This window comes from Bombina bombina, chromosome 3, assembly GCF_027579735.1.
Source record: "Bombina bombina isolate aBomBom1 chromosome 3, aBomBom1.pri, whole genome shotgun sequence".
Classification (NCBI taxonomy): Eukaryota; Metazoa; Chordata; class Amphibia; order Anura; family Bombinatoridae; genus Bombina; species Bombina bombina.
In genome coordinates, this window is record NC_069501.1 from 916040156 (window position 1) to 916051296 (window position 11141).

The window sequence follows — 11141 nt, forward strand, 5'->3', positions numbered from 1 at the left end:
AGTGTTAGGTTAATTGTAGGTAATTGTAGGTAGTTTATTTAATTATTTTATTGATAGGGTAGTGTTAGGTTTAATTATATCTTAGGTTAGGATTTATTTTACAGGTAAATTTGTAATTATTTTAACTAGGTAACTATTAAATAGTTCTTAACTATTTAATAGCTATTGTACCTGGTTAAAATAATTACAAAGTTGCCTGTAAAATAAATATTAATCCTAAAATAGCTATAATATAATTATAATTTATATTGTAGCTATATTAGGATGTATTTTACAGGTAAGTATTTAGCTTTAAATAGGAATTATTTATTTAATAAGAGTTAATTTATTTCGTTAGATAAAAATTATATTTAACTTAGGGGGGTGTTAGTGTTAGGGTTAGACTTAGCTTTAGGGGTTAATACATTTATTAGAATAGCGGTGAGCTCCGGTCGGCAGATTAGGGGTTAATAATTGAAGGTAGGTGTCGGCGATGTTAGGGAGGGCAGATTAGGGGTTAATACTATTTATGATAGGGTTAGTGAGGCGGATTAGGGGTTAATAACTTTATTATAGTAGCGCTCAGGTCCGCTCGGCAGATTAGGGGTTAATAAGTGTAGGTAGGTGTCGGCGACGTTGTGGGGGGCAGATTAGGGGTTAATAAATATAACATAGGGGTCGGCGATGTTAGGGGTAGCAGATTAGGGGTACATAGGGATAACGTAGGTGGCGGCGATTTGCGGTCGGAAGATTAGGGGTTAATTATTTTAAGTAGCTTGCGGCGACGTTGTGGGGGGCAAGTTAGGGGTTAATAGATATAATACAGGGGTCGGCGGTGTTAGGGGCAGCAGATTAGGGGTACATAAGTATAACGTAGGTGGCGGTCGGCAGATTAGGGGTTAAAAATTTTAATCGAGTGGCGGCGATGTGGGGGGACCTCGGTTTAGGGGTACATAGGTAGTTTATGGGTGTTAGTGTACTTTAGGGTACAGTAGTTAAGAGCTTTATAAACCGGCGTTAGCCAGAAAGCTCTTAACTCCTGCTATTTTCAGGCGGCTGGAATCTTGTCGTTAGAGCTCTAACGCTCACTGCAGAAACGACTCTAAATACCAGCGTTAGAAAGATCCCATTGAAAAGATAGGCTACGCAAATGGCGTAGGGGGATCTGCGGTATGGAAAAGTCGCGGCTGAAAAGTGAGCGTTAGACCCTTTAATCACTGACTCCAAATACCAGCGGGCGCCCAAAACCAGCGTTAGGAGCCTCTAACGCTGGTTTTGACGGCTACCGCCGAACTCTAAATCTAGGCCAAAGTGACTCCTAACTTAAGACTACCAGACTACCAGTGTAACCCCCCAACTTAAACTGACCACCCACTGAACCCTAACTTAAAACCCCCAGCACAGATCTCCTCAGGCACAACCCTTCAGCCTACACTAGCCCCTAAACCCACAAACTTAACAAGAACATACCAGAAAAAAATAAATTTTGAAAACTAAAATGAAAGCAGTATTTGCTTGGGCAATATTAGCTCACCATATTGTTTGCAGTTTTGATGCAAACCTGTAATATTTTTAGATTGCTCATCTTCTTTAAATTGTAATATATGTAAGTCCCTAATATATATATATAAGTCCCATATGTAATATATGTAAGTAAAATTATACCCTGCTTATAACAAATATTCACTGGTATACTGCTGCCACTAAAAAAAAAAGGATGTATTTTTAACTGATGTAAAGGTTTGTTTAAAAAAGAAAAGCAACCTACTCTGGAAGGTAGAAGCAATTCACAAATGACTGGCAGTTTGTAGAGTTACTGCTAGGATGCTACATGGGAGTATTGTCAAAGAGCAGTCTTGGAAATAATCCAGATTAGAGAATGAAAGACCGTGTGCCAAGAAGTGAGAATGCCAAACCCTAAAAGGGGAAGAAGATGCATATAAGGTAGAGGTAAATTGCTTTGATTAGGTTTGTATCACAATGTATACATTCAGACCTATATTGCATTTAAAAAAGTATGTGCCTGCCAATTTCTCAAGGTTGTGCCAACATTACATTTTTTATCTTTTTGTACTTTTTTTTTTGACGGTGCAATATTCCTTTCAGTTGGATAGACTTAATATAATCCCTTAAAGGTTTGTTTGATGAAACTTACCACTACTTACACACAAAGAAAAAGTGCTCTCAGCTGGAGTATATAACAAACATAATAACATTTCCTTTAAACTATAAATCTTATGTTTTTGGCTGATCTTGATTGATGTGATAGGGGTTTTAGTGTTGCTGGCAGTGGGACAGTTGTATTAATTAGTTATAAATACACACAAAAATAGGCCACAGTGCATATAAGTAGATCACACACATCCACATTCCTTGCAATTTAAGGTATATTATTAGCCATCCCATATCCACACCCCATACATTTATTTAGTATTTACATTTTTGAATATTCATCAATTATAGTTTAAAAAATATCACTTACCCATTTTATTGAATTGTTGTAAAGTTTATAATTTCATATTATATATTATTTAAAAAGAGTTAGGAGAGAGATGCAAGATAGTACCCTGGAGATCCAAAGTAGGGAGACTTCAGTAAAGAAGAATGAAAAGAGGGATAGAAAGAGGAGGAAGGGAGGAGAGGAAGATAGGATACATGACTCAAGAGTAGGAGAGAAAAAGAGGGAAAAAGAGGGTGGGATATTTCCCTATGGATGAACATCTAGAGCAGTGTTTGAGGAATCATCAGGCTGTAATAGGCTTGTAGGGCTTAGACCATAACAGTGGTTCTTTACAACTTAAAGCCAGTAAAAGAAAATGAAAATACTCAAAGGATATTAAGAAAAACCTTGTATTAAGACTATATTAGGAAGACTTGAAGGTGCAAGTTTAGGTTTATTTAGCTTTACAAGATGTAATCACTGAGGAGAGAATATTTGTCTCCTATTACATTTGAGGCAGTCAGTTATCTGGAGTAAAGCTATGATTTTGAAGCTCTGGTAATGAATTATTTACCACATACAGATCTACCTGTTTAAGACACCAATAACCTGAGATCCCAACGATTTCTATACTAATGAACTGTCTCAAACACAAAAAAATACAACTGATGCAATGCCTCAACTGTGCAGGTCTCAACTAAACTTCCAAATTTAAATTCTCACAATTTGCTAAACCTCCTGCAATACCAGCAGCTTGGTCTCCTGCCTCACTAGCCCTATACCTTCTGCCCCAAAAGCTTCTGATCCTTGTCCCCCTTAACTGATGTAGTCCTTGCTTTACAAGCTGTTGTTCATTCAAAACAGGAACATGAAGAGCATCTTCAATAGGTAGAGCAACTAGACTACTACTGAGAACAGAGCAGTGACAGAAATACAATATTAATTGTTGTATGACTCAAACATGCTGCGTTTTTGGGACATGGAATATGGGAGATAGTAGAAGGATGGAAGGCATTTCTGAATATTTTATGTTGCAATACAAATCTCCTACTATTGTTCCTGCACTAACACAAGGGGGCCTATTTATGAAATGTCTGTCTGACATGATCCTATCAGCGGATCATGTCTGACAGACATCGCTGAATGCGTAGAGCAATACGCTCTCCGCATTCAGCATTGCACCAGCCGCTCTTGTGAACTGCTGGTGCAACGCCGCCCCCTGCACATTTGCGGCCAATTGGCCGCTAGCAGGGGGTGTCAATCAACCCGATTGTATTCGATCGGGTTGTTTTCACACAATCTCTGTCCGCCTCCAAGGGATCCAGATACTGGAAGCTCCTTCTGCCAAACATGATCAGCCAGACAGACTCTCTTTTTACCTGTCAAAGAATTAAAACTCATCAAAGACCACGCTCCTCCCAAAAGGAGAAAACATTTTTTTTATTAAAATACATTAATCTACACAGACATAATTACTGCACTGATACTTTTTCTTTCTTTTTATTAAATAAAAACTAGTAGAAGCTGAATCATTGATACTTCCATAGAAATGTTTTCTATAGACAATAAAACTGAATTCCAGCATGAATAGTATATAACATGATACTAATTAAATGTATACATACCTCTAGATTTAATAGATGTTTTCCAGACTGTGTTGTACACCCCACCATATACACTGATAAAGCATATAAACTTAGGTTTTAGCTTTGATAGCTAATCATTCTCTCATCTGTGCCTCATTATACCTAAATTTGTGATGGCACATTTTGTAAGTTTTAAGTGTCAATAAATATTCTTTTCTTCTACAGCATGGATCTCCTGCAATACAAATATTATACATATAAAAAGACATAATAGCCCACTTTATCTTTTCATGATTTTCATTTTAAAAAGCTTTAAAATATACTTCTATTATAAAAAGTTCTTCAGTCTCTTGGTATCCTTTGTTAAATGAGAAGTCATTCACTACTGGGAACTTGCTGAACACACTGCAGAAGCCAATGACAAGAAGCATACATGTGCAGTCACCAATCATTAGCTAGCTCCCATTAGTACACTGCTGTTCTTAAGCCTACCTAGGTATGCTTATCAACAAAGGATACTAACAAAACTAAGCAATTTCAATAATAGAAGTAAAATAGAAAGTTGTTAAAAATTCAATGCTCTTTCTGAATCTTAAAATTTAATTTTGACTTTGCTGTCCCTTTAATTATATATTTTTTCAGATATTATGAAAATGTAATGCTTACTTATACATTTTCCCTGCAGAATCCTCTAACTTTAAATTCATGGCAAGCAATAGCTTAGCTCTGAAAAATAGCATCATGTGGAATTGCAGAGTAAACTGCAGGTTTGCATTACACATCAGGGGTGTTAAATCGTGTCTATGTTATCTCCACTGATCCTGTGCCTTATAGGACCATAACACTGAAATATCTTCTATCTTGTATGTGAAATGCAGCAGTTAAACATATTAAAAATATTTCAGCATGGAAAGTAAAGCTTATTAAATTTAAGATTAAACTAACAAGAACTATTTTTAAACATTTAGTTTTAGTTAGAACAGAGATACTTGTTGAGTGCAATGTCTCTTTAATATTCTGGGCGCATGTACCTTCATTATACACTTTCGGGTAGATTACGAGTTTTGCGCTAAACAGGGAAACTAACCCCAAAAAGTTGCGTTATTTAACTCTCCATAGCGCTGTCATTACGAGTTACTGAAAAGCCTCCTTGTGCGTGCGATATGGTGGCGTTAAGCTCCATACCGCACAAAATCCAAGGGCTGCTTTGACGTGCTCATGCACGCTTTCCCTGAAGTGCGGAATGAAAAATTTCTGTAACGCAACCCATTAGGGGAAAAAAAGTTACGTTTAAACCTAACACCCTAACATAAACCCCAAGTATAAACACCCCTAATCACCCCTAATCCGCCACATCGCCGACACCTAAAGTTATTAAACCCTAATCTGCCGCCCCAACATCGTCAACACTAATAAAAGTTATTAAACCCTATTCTGCCGCTGTCCAACAATATCGCCACTATAATAACATTATTAACCCCTATTCCGCCAGTGACGTACATCGCCACCCCTATAATAAAGTTATTAACCCCTATTCCGTCGCTCCCCGACATCGCTGCCACTATAATAAAGTTATCAACCCCTATTCCACCGTTCCCCAACATCACTGACGCTATAATAAAGCTATTAACCCCTAATCTGCCACTCCCCGACATCGCCAACACTATAATAAAGTTATTAACCCCTAAACCTCCAGCCTCCCACATTGCCGCTCCTATAATAAAGTTATTAACCCCTATTCCGCTGCTCCCCGACATCGCTGCCACTATAATAAAGTTATCAACCCCTATTCCGTTGTTCCAGAACATCACTGACACTATAATAAAGCAATTAACCCCTAATCCGCCGCTCCCCGACATCGCCGACACTATAATAAAGTTATTAACCCCTAAACCTTCGGCCTCCCACATCACCGCCACTAAATAAACCTATTAACCCCTAAACCTCCAGCCCCCCACATCGCCGCTTCTAAATAAACCTATTAACCCCTAAACTGCCAGCCCCCCCACATCGCAAAACACTAAATTAAATTATAAACTCCTAAACCTAACAACCCACTAACTTTAGACTAAAATTACAATATAACTATCTTAAAATAAATAAAAACTTAGCTGTGAAATAAAAAAAAACTAAATTTAAACTATAAATTAACCTAGCATAACTATTCTAGTAAAATTAAAAAACTACCAACTAAAAAATCTAAATTACAAATTTAAAAAACCTAACACTACGAAAAAAAAATAAAAAACATAATTTATGTAAGAATTTACCTGATAAATTAATTTCTTTCATATTGGCAAGAGTCCATGAGCTAGTGACGTATGGGATATACATTCCTACCAGGAGGGGCAAAGTTTCCCAAACCTCAAAATGCCTATAAATACACCCCCCACCAAACCCACAATTCAGTTTAATGAATAGCCAAGAAGTGGGGTGATAAGAAAGGAGCGAAAGCATCAACAAGGAATTGGAATAATTGTGCTTTATACAAAAAAATCATAACCACCATAAAAAGGGTGGGCCTCATGGACTCTTGCCAATATGAAAGAAATGAATTAATCAGGTAAATTCTTACATAAATTATGTTTTCTTTCATGTAATTGGCAAGAGTCCATGAGCTAGTGACGTATGGGATAGCAAATACCCAAGATGTGGAACTCCACGCAAGAGTCACTAGAGAGGGAGGGATAAAAATAAAGACAGACAATTCCGCTGAAAAATTAATCCACAACCCAAATCAATAATCTTATAATGAAAAAAAATGAAATTATAAGCAGAGGAATCAAACTGAAACAGCTGCCTGAAGTACTTTTCTACCAAAAACTGCTTCTGAAGAAGAAAAAACATAAAAATGGTAGAATTTAGTAAAAGTATGCAAAGAAGACCAAGTTGCTGCTTTGCAAATTTGATCAACAGAAGCTTCATTCTTAAAAGCCCAGGAAGTAGAAACTGACCTAGTAGAATGAGCCGTAATCCTCTGAGGCGGGGATTTACCAGACTCCAAATAAGCATAATGAATCAAAAGCTTTAACCAAGATGCCAAAGAAATGGCAGACGCGTTCTGACCTTTCCTAGAACCAGAAAAGATAACAAATAGACTACTAGTCTTTCTGAAATGTTTAGTAGCTTCAACATAATATTTCAAAGCACAAATATAAATACACAGTTAGTAATATGTTAGTAATATGTATATAAATACAGGTGAGCAAGTATTGGTTAAATTATATATTATAATGCTTAACATATATTATATCTTGCTGCCACTAATACAGAAGAGTTGAATGGAATAATTGCATATATGTAATAAATTGATAACATAAGAACCTATATTCACCGGCCTTAATTCCGGAGTCGGTTGCACACTGAATAGCCTTAAAAGAAGACAATACTAAATTTCAGTATACACTAGCCCGGATGAAGCCTAACCGCTGGTGAAACGTACGTCGGCATTAGCTCAGTTTGATTCTGAGCATCATAAGGGAAGACGCACATTGCGGTTGCAGCAGGAGTCATTTACCTAAAGGTTTCCGGCTAAGAAGGAAGTGAGCAGGTGTAGAAGGAGAGGCTGTGCGCCACGGCTTGTGTGTACTGGGATTACCCGGTCTTTGGCTGTGGGTGTTTATTGGATACCCTTCCAGGATCGCCATAGCTCTTGTGTAACAGCATCACTTAAGGATTACAAATACGTGGATTTACCTGGCATACATTGCTAGCAGCTTTAAGAATTTTACAGAGCGCAGTTACTTACGGACTAAAGCGAACAGCTTACTATAAGTATCCACCATTACTGCTGTGTATTATGAAATTGCTGCAATTATACCACTAATATTTATGTGCGTTTGTTCCTTTTTGTACTCCCCTTCCCCTTTCTTCTGTTTAAGTTTGTATTAGACAGGAATTTTTATTAATGAACCTGTTTGATTTTATTATTCCACTTTTAGTTTTGTGTTCACTGTGCACAGTAGGTAGTTTATAGATGCTGTAAACTATATCTATTTAGTAAATAGTATATTGGACAAAGAGTGCTGTTGTGAAGTATCTTCTTTTTCTTTTCTAGTATTATATATGTATGTTTATACCTTAGCACCGATATTAACTTATATCTTCAGTCCTAATACATTATTAGACCTGAGCAAATATTTGAGACAATCATATTTTGCTGGATAACATTTATATGTGATCCTTTCTTTACTTTGGCTCGGTTTGAATCTCTTATTAAAGAGGCATATTTCTGTGTACAGTACACATTAGTTGTGGTTTAGCTTTGGTGAACATGGCTTTTACTTATAGCGACAGTGATTGGGATTCTGATGTTAAGGATACTTTTAACCTTGACGAATCAGATGATGACTCTACACAAGCAGATAGAAATATTTATAAAGCATTCAAACAACAGAAGCAGGTTTTATATAAACAGCTAAGAGTCAAATGAGAAATATCAAGCTTAACTAATTATCAGTCAGCAAGCATGATACCCAGAGGTCTTAGGTTTCTGAAGCTACCAGGTACTAACTTGCAAGAAACTGTGATACCTGACTTTAGGGATCAGTGGGAAGACATTTTGACTGAGTGCTCGAACAAATTAATGACTTTAATCCTTAAAGAAGATAATCTCAAACTTGAGAAAAGTAATCAACAATTAGTAGAGACAACAACTACTTTAAACAAATGGGAAGAGAATAGTGAATTCAAAGAATTAAATGACAAAATGAAGAATGAATTTAACGCACTAAATCTGAAATGAAGATTAAAAAAAGAAAAAATATGTCAGAGATGATAGGGATTACAAACTTAAACAGGTGTATACATATAACAGGAATAAAAATGACTGTAGTGACTCTGAGGGAGGCAACATTAAGAATAGTAACAAGCAAGGGAAGGTCCCTTTAGGACAACCAGAAAAAGAGGCCCAAAAACTAGACGCAGTAGAGGTAAAAGGAAACAAAAAGAAAAAGGTGACAAATATAAGGAGCTTATACTACATGCTGAGGACCAAGAAATAGATGACAGAAGGATAGTTAATCTTTCATCTATTCAATTGTCTAATGACCAGATATCTTTACTTAAAAAAGGACTATCATTTTCACCAGCAAAGACTTTGGACAAATTTGAAGCAGTTAAGGATCTTAAACTATTCGCCAGAAAACTGGTATGTCACAAACTCTTTGCTGGTGACACTGATCCAGAGCCTGACCCTGACAGTGTGTTAGCAATACTTGAATCTTTAGAACATGATACCATGACTACAGACACCCTTAATGATCAAAATACCCTAAGTAGCGGCCTCAAACCTAAATCCACATTTATGCCGAATATAAATAAGGTACCGGCAATTTCCACCTTTGTCAAATTGGTGGCAGGTGAAATAATGCAATTAAATAATGATTATCTTATAACAGATAATCTCACACAAGGAAAAAGAAGAGCACTCTATGAGTTGGGATCTAACAAAAGCCTCACTATCAAACCATCTGACAAGGGTGGTAACTTGGTACTACAAGATACTTCCAGATATAAAGAAGAATGCTATAGACAGCTTAATGATAGGGCACAGTATAAGCGACTTCATGATAATCCCATTAACCTCATTCTATCAAAATTACAAACTATTTTAGAATTTGGCTTAATGAATAATATAATTTCCAAAGATGAATTAGAATTTTTGTTTCCCAACAATCCAAAGATTCCAACGTTCTACATCATTCTGAAGGTCCACAAAGAGGGGTGTAAATACACCCCGGGAAGACCGATCATAGCAGGTATTGATGGACCTTTGAAGGGTATAGGACAATACATTGACCACTTTCTAAAACCTTTTATCCTTTATTTAACCACTTATGTACAGGACACACCATATTTTTTTAAGGAAGATTAGTGGCATTAATATTAAAGAGGACATGATTTTGGCAACAATTGATGTCGAGTCACTGTACTCTAGTATTCCCCACACCAAGGGACTACATGCTACACGATTCTTCTTACAGCAAAGGGGTAGATCTTTTCAAAGACATACAGATTTCATCTATAAGTTATTGGAATTTGCACTAACCAAACCCCTCTTTGTTTTTGATGAGAGATATTTTCTGCAGATAAGGGGCACGGCTATGGGGCGAAATTTGCGCCCTCATATGCGTGCCTCTATCTGGGATTTTGGGAGAATATCTATGTGCTAGACTCAGCCACTGTGAGTGACCATGTCCCTATGTGGCTTCGCTACATAGACAATGTGTTCCTCCTGTGGAGGGGCACGGCACCACAACTGAGGTCTTTTGTTGAATCACTGAATAATGAGACATTTAATCTCAAGTTTACTCTTACCAGTGATCCTAAAACAATTATTTTTTTGGATGTAACTGTTACAGCACATGAAGGTACTTTGGTAACAAAAGTTTATCAAAAACCTACTTCTACTGGGAGGAGCATGTGGACTGAGCTCGCTCTGATCCCCTGCAGATGGTCTTGAGACGGTTGTTCATGCCCAGAATCCATATTGCTTTAGGATAGAGGGAAAGCCCTTTTTTCCCAAAGCCCTGCAGCCAGTTACGGAGATTCTTCTGGTGCATCCTCCTATGACCAACTATGCTTAATAAGAACTTTCTTACCCGGAGCTAAATACAGGGGGTTGCATAAACAAGCTCCTTAAAGGGTAAAAGATCCATTCTAAGACAACCCCCCCTCATCGGTTACGAGTGAGAGGGACGTACTGCCAGACTTGTCTGCATCAAAGTAAGGCAGGAATCAGCAACATAGTCCCCACTCACCCCAGCACCAAAAAAGTTCCATTCATCAAACTTATATTTTTTAAGAAGTTAAGGCTCTAAAGCTTACCATCACGTCTGTCCTCCCCACCCACCGATGCTGCGTGTGGGGAGTCGACGGAGCGCGGACTGTGTGCCTTGGCTGTGGAGAGCTGTTTCCCTGGTTGGCGACTTCCTGTTCCGGCTGTGGCGCGAAGGAAGCGCGTAGTCGAGTGAAGCTGTTTGGACGTGTGTCTTGCTGGAGCTTGGGGCTCCGTCGTTGGAGCACGGACCGCTGTCTGCCCTCCCCACCCACCGGTGCTGCGAGTGGGGAGTTGGTGTGGTGAATTGCTTATGGGGCCCCGCTGATGTGAAGCCCGGCACTGCTGACCGCTTACT

The 11141-nt window shown here is 37.8% G+C and overlaps 1 long non-coding RNA gene across 1 annotated transcript; it reads right to left on the bottom strand.

The window, feature by feature from the left end:
* Positions 1–1629: 1629 nt before the first annotated feature.
* LOC128654174 (uncharacterized) lies at positions 1630–10913 on the bottom strand. Its single transcript, XR_008401428.1, has 3 exons — positions 10834–10913; positions 4045–4240; positions 1630–1896 (listed from the first exon to the last, which is right to left on the bottom strand). It is a non-coding gene; the product is annotated as an uncharacterized LOC128654174 (long non-coding RNA).
* Between the last annotated feature and the right edge of the window lie 228 nt (positions 10914–11141).